This window comes from Protobothrops mucrosquamatus, unplaced genomic scaffold (assembly GCF_001527695.2).
Source record: "Protobothrops mucrosquamatus isolate PMUCROS unplaced genomic scaffold, P.Mucros_1.0 scaffold_151, whole genome shotgun sequence".
NCBI lineage: Eukaryota > Metazoa > Chordata > Lepidosauria > Squamata > Viperidae > Protobothrops > Protobothrops mucrosquamatus.
The window spans coordinates 24,021-30,542 of NW_015386227.1; positions in this window are offsets into that span (position 1 = coordinate 24,021).

The following is a 6,522-nucleotide window of genomic DNA, read 5'->3' on the forward strand; positions in this document are numbered from 1 at the left end:
TTCCTTATTTGCCCTGGGTACAGAGCCGCAGATGTTTTTGCACGACACACGTGCGTGGCCATGCTTCTCGGAACCAGGGTTGGCTCAACCCCGTCTCTTGGGTTGCACGCCCCAGGTGCCGCCGGCTAACCACGCAGGCCCGGCGGGCGAAAAAGTGACCGGGGCGCGGGTCGAGATAGGACCGCAGCTGCAGGGGAGAGCCGGCTTCAGGGGCTCCCCGGCCTAGTCCCCGGGGGCTGGGAGGAGCGGCTGGGCGGGCTTCCCCGGCAGGGGTCGCTACGTCGGCACGGCCGGCCTGCTTTCCTCCCTCCGGTGGGCGGGCTGAGTTCCTCCCCGCCCGCCGCCCCACAGCAGCCGGAGGGCGCCGCGGCAGCCGAAGCGCGATCGATGCCGGGAGCGCGGAGGAGAAGGCGGCGGCGCTGCTGAGAGGGGGGGCGGCCCCGCCCGGAGATGGGGATTCTCAGCATCACGGACCAGGTATGGCGGGCGGAGGAGAAGGCGCCTCGTCTGACCCCTTTCCCTGCGCCTAGCTCTGGCCTCGGCCCTCCCTCTCTCTGCCTCGCTCGCTGGCCCGCCGCGCCCGCTACGCCAGCCGGGGGATGCACGGCCTAGTGCAGAGCCGCCCACTTCGTTTCAGCCGGAGCAGCCTGGCTTCTCCCTGCGGCGCGCAGCGGGGGCCTCGGGATGGAGCCGGCGCTGGGCAGGCGAGAGGCGGCGGGCTGGCCTGGTCCCGGCCAGGTGCTACTAACCTGCGAAGAAGGCCGGCGGCGGTGCCCGGGTTGAGCCCTGCTCTTTCCCGCCTAAGAAGAGAATTCTTGCCGCCCTTTCGCCGGCGCGCCTCGGCTGCGCCTGCTTTCCCGTTCCCGTAGGCAGCCCTTTCCCACCGCCTGCCTCTGTTTTGGGCCCTTATTTCTGCCTGCGAACTCCTCTCCGTCCCTGTTTGCCTCCTTGCTCCACTCTCTCCTGTTTCTGGAGTGCAAGTACTTCTTCCCAACCTAGGCAGGTCCTCGTCTTAGCAGCGGCCCCCAAAAGGGAGATTTTTTGCTAGCCCTGTAATTTCTCCTAGCATCATACTGTAGGGAAAAAGAGGATTTGGGCCTAGTGGAGCTTAAAGTATTCTGCATTAGTTCTTAAAGATGCAGAATCCTTCTCAGATCATTCATTTTATATCCTGCCTTTCCTTCAAGGAGCTCGAGGTTGCATATAGAGGGACTAGCTCCTCGGGTTTTTCCCCACAGCAATAACCCTCTGTGTGTTTGTGCATGCGTGCGTGCGTGCGTGCATGTGCGTGTATCTGGCATATCCAGCAAATTTGCTTCCTACCCTTATTCTCCATCACTGCATCCCTTTCTGCTTCTTCCTCAGACTGCTACATTTCTTTTTTTGGTACTCTTAGTACTTTGTTCACATCAGGCAAGATACCAGTACAAGATGCAAGCTTTTTACTTGTCGAAATACATTTTTTAAATCAGTGGATGAGGTCAAATAATTTGTTTCTGGGTAAGTATTTAGTCATACTTTTGGTGAAGCTGTATTATGATACATTCAACCAGTTAGAGAAGTATGTTTTGGCGGCCCTTTCTGTTTTTGAACACTTTGGAAGATAAAGCTTGCCTCTTTTTTCTCACTAGGCCACTGCCATGTTTGTGATTTTCTTGTACATTTCTGGTATAGTTTATTGTCCTTTGTTTCTCTCATAGTCTGCATTTCTTTTCATTTGCATTTTTCCTGGCAGTTTATTCACATTGATTCTTTTGCAATATCCATATATCTACAGCACTTTGGGCTGTGGTAGTACCTGAATGTTAACATTTTCCTTTCTTGGCACCTAGATGGAACTCGTTGACTTTTTTGTGTGTGTTCCTTTGAAAGTTATAACTTGTCTAATTTTTATCTTTGTAGTCTTGATTGTATGTAGCACAGTGATCAGTGGCTCATTTTACAGGGTTTAAATGAAACTTCCAAGTATTATGATTGCATAGTCATATCATATACTATTTCTCTTTCTTAATGCAGAAGACATAACTAACCAGTCATATATCATGCTATAATATGATTCGATTTTAGCTTAACATGTTATGTGAAGGCAGCCATTTATCCACTAAGCTATAGTTATGTTCATCTTCTCCAGTATTCTGCTACTTTGAGCATAATAGAAACATTTTAATACCAGCCCATCCAGTTTCAGGGTCTTTTTCTTTTTCTCTCTCTTGGATGGACATTTTTGCTACAATGTGGTTTTATTACAGTGTACTGAGTATTAAGATATACTTCCTATAACCATGTTTTTATTAGGATTGTGATGGGAGGGTTTCTTGTCCTGGTTAACCAATGGGTATAAGGTTCTTCAGAAGCAGCTCTGATTTGTTTTCCTACATTATAGTGGAAAATATTTAAATGGAATTTTAACAGAGACATATATAGACCTCTTTATCTAGATAAAAGAAGTTTGATGTTCAAAAAATATAGTGGAAGATACTTGTTTTGGAGTTGCAGTTTGAATATATGACAAATATGAGTCAGCAGTGTGATACACATAGACAAAATTTTCATCTTCATCAGTAGAAGTATAATTTCCAAAATTACAGAAAATAATTTAATGCGTTCTGCACTTGTCAGACCCAATGCTGTGTTTCTGGGAATTGCACTAAGAAGGATCAGAGAAGAGTAAACAACATGGTAATGAAGCACGAAACTTAAATTCTGACAAGGAGAATTTGAAGGAAATGTGTTGGATTGTTGCACCAGAGCCTCTCGCTCTGTGTTATCATCCCAAAGTGCAGGATACAAAGTAATTATAATAAAGCTATAACAGAGTCAAGTTGAATATAATAAAATAATAGTAAAAAAAGTGTTCTGGTAATGTTGAGCTCTGTTTGGTGAATGTTTAAATAGAGGCTGCATGATTGTCTGTTGAGATTACTTTATATCTACTGGACTCCTGCACAGAGGAGGTTGGATTCAGTGGTATAAATGGTCCCTTTGATCTTTCTGATTCTAATTCTTGGATCCCATGGCCCCCAGCAGATGGAAGCAATGTCTCAGTTTAGATCTACCAAAAATGAGTATTGATATTATTTTATGTCCTGCCTTTCCTTCCCCGAAATATCTGAAAGGCAGCAGGTTATCTACCCTACATTTAGAGTAAGGATTTCAATTACATCAGTAAGCTACAGGTCCTCCTTAACCACAATTGAGACCAGCATTTTTGTTGCTAACAACTGTTTTAACAAGGCAGTTAAGTGAGCTGTGCCTCATTTTGTGATCTTTTTGCCACAGTTGTTTTAAGCAAATCACTTCAGTTGTTAAATGAATCATGCAGTTGTTAAGTGAATCTGGCTTCCTCCGTTGACTTTGCTTGTCAGAAATTGGCTAGGAAGATTACAAATGGTGATCACGTGACCTCCCCCAGACAGCGCATGTGTCATAAATACATGCCAGTTGCCAAGCACTGGAATTTTGATCACGTGACTATGGGGATGCTGCAGCAGTCGTAAATATGAAAAATGGTCATGTGACTTTTCCCAGTACTGTTGTAACTTTGGTCACTAAATGACTGGTTGTGAGGAATACTTGTATACAGTAGTATTCATAAGGGGCTTGTATGCATAAACAGAAACATTGCCTTATCCATTTCTTTGAGCTAGAAGTCAGAAAGCGGCTTTTTAAAATACAGACTACATTGACTAATAATCTCCACAATATAATTGGAAAATGTGTTACAATAATTCTAATTTAGCCCTATGCCAATTTTGCAAGTTAATTTTTGTAATTCTCAGTCCTGGAAAAATCCTAGGTTTCTAAATTATAATGTCGTTAGATTCTCCACCCTACTGCCATGCCCTTTCTGGCTGTCTGGTTTAAAACATTAGTCTAGAATTTAAAATATTTTATTCCATTAACCTGATTTATATAAATGGAGAGTTAATGTGAAATTTTCCAGGTTTAGCATATCTGATAAAACATATGCACTTAATTTAGATTTTTGTGACCTTAAGGACAGTGGGCGGTACATCATACAGGTTGCTCCAGGAACTGCCTGGACCAAGATTATAGGGCATAATGGGTTCTATAGGAAGAGATTTTATTTATTTTTTTAAAAAAAGAATGATATTGAATCCACTGCATTCCATATGGATGACTCATCTTTCCCCCTTTATCCTCCCTCCTTTTGCTGTTGTGTCCAAGGACTTGGACACAAGGGAAGTAAATCTGAGGTTAGCTGGATTGAAAGACTTTTCTGAGAAGAGATACAGAGGCTGAAGATTTTCCTCTGGAAGATGAAATGAACAGATGGGATTAGATCTGCCTTGTACTAACTAGACTGTACTGAGTGTGTAGGCGGACCAGGAGGGTATTCAGTACAATTCTGTTTTATATGTGTGTGTGTGTGTGTGTGTGTGTGTGTGTGTGTGTNTATATATATATATATATATATATATATATATATATATATATATATATATATATATATATATTCTTTTTTGTGGAGGATTTGTGCAGTTTAGAGTGATGCCAGGAAGATAAGTGAGTTGTCTTGTTTGTGTTCTTTGATTATATTTCTCTTTGGTGTAGGACTTGTACACAATGAAGTATCTTTTGTTGTTGTAGATTTCTAAACCACCACAGCAACAAAATTCTTAGTAGTGTATAGAGATAATTCATATATACACCTACACCATAATGTAACAGTTACAAAAATTAAAAATCATCCCCCCCTCTCTCTCACACACACACACCAAACACAAGCACTCCTACCTGCCATTTTCCAATAAGTTGCATTTTAAAGCCCTCAAGAAGAACTTTTCTTTCACTTCCTTTAGAAGAACAGCACCTATCTTCTTCAAGGAGACTTCCATAACATTTAAGCCATTACTAAAAAAACCAGCTCTTCTTGGCAAATACACACACACACACACACCGGGCAATTGTAGCTGAGTGCCAAACCCTATAGGATTTTATGAGTTAAAAGCAGCTCTTTAAATTGCACCCAGAAATCTGTTGGCAACCAATGTATTGTTTGTAGCATAGGTGTAATGTACTCAGGGTATCTAGGGCTAATTAACTCACAGGTTGTTCCATTTTGTACCAGCTGCACTTTGGATGATTTTTAGAGGCCTCTTCATATAATATAGCGTCTTGCAGTAGTCTAAGCAGATCATAATTGGAAGCATGCATCACTGATATAGGGCCCTCTTATTCCATATAGGGCTGCAGTTGGTTCATTAACCAAAGCTAGGCGCGAATGCCCACTGGGTTAGTACTCCCGCCTCTCTTTCCATATTTTTTTGCGATAAAACATCAAGCTGATAGAGAAGATTGTTGCATAAGCAATAGCTTATTTTGCTTAGATTCAACTTCAGTCTGTGTCTTTCCATCTAGAGTCCAATAGTCTCCAGGCTTTTGTACAAAATATTGACGGTGTCACTGGTGCATACTGAAGAAATGCTGAAGAGTTGAATGTTAGGAGCATATTGATGATACCACACTCTGAAATGACAGATGAATTCTCCCAGTGGCTTCATGTAGTTAAAATGCAGGCAGGAAGAACCAAGCAACCAAGCCCTGTAGCGTTCCATCTATGATAAACCACTGGTTTGGAATCTCTCCTTGTACAACTACTGACTTGAACCATTCAGTGTATGAATTAATGTATCATACTGGTGCCCCCAATCCAACAGATGAGCCAGAAGGTTACCATGACTGCTCATATCAGAGGCAACTGAGAAGACTCAAAGGACCAGAAGAAATCCATTCCTTGCATCTAGGTCAGGGGTAGGCAACCTTGGCTCTTTTATGACTCGTGGACTTCAACTCCCAGAATTCCTGAGCCAGCCATGCTAGCTCAGGAATTCTGGGAGTTGAAGTCCACGAGTCATAAAAGAGCCAAGATTGCCTACCCCTGACCTAGGTCCTTGAATAGGTAGTCAATCAGTGCAATTTCCATCCCATGCCCAGGTCCAAATCTTAGCTCTGAACAGGGTCTAAATAATCAGCTTGTGGGTTGTTCTGGAGTTGATGCCCATCACAGCCTCAACAATTCCCCCCCCCAAAAAAAAAGAAGATTGGAAACAGGGCAATTTTTTCCTAAGGGAGGTTTTTGAGGAGGGGACATATCACCATCTCTTTCAAAGCTGTAGCAAATATCCCCTAGTGCTCACTACTTTCCAGATATATATGATCATGCCCCCTCTTATCTTATCTTATCTTATCTTATCTTATCTTATCTACTTTGTTGGACTCCACAGGTAAAAAGAAGTGGCAGTTAACACAGCCATATGTTGCTTTATTTTCTATTTATTTATTAATTTATTTATTTATTAATTTAATTTATACCCCGCCCTTCTCCTCATGGGACTCAGGGCGGCTAACAGCCTCATAAAACTACAATACAAATACAATAATTAAAAGCCGAATTAAAAAGAAATATTTAAACAGGCCGATCAATTAAAATTATCCTTAAAAATCCCCTGAAACTTTAAAATCATTAAAAAATTATCCCTATTTAAAACTCACCCTAGG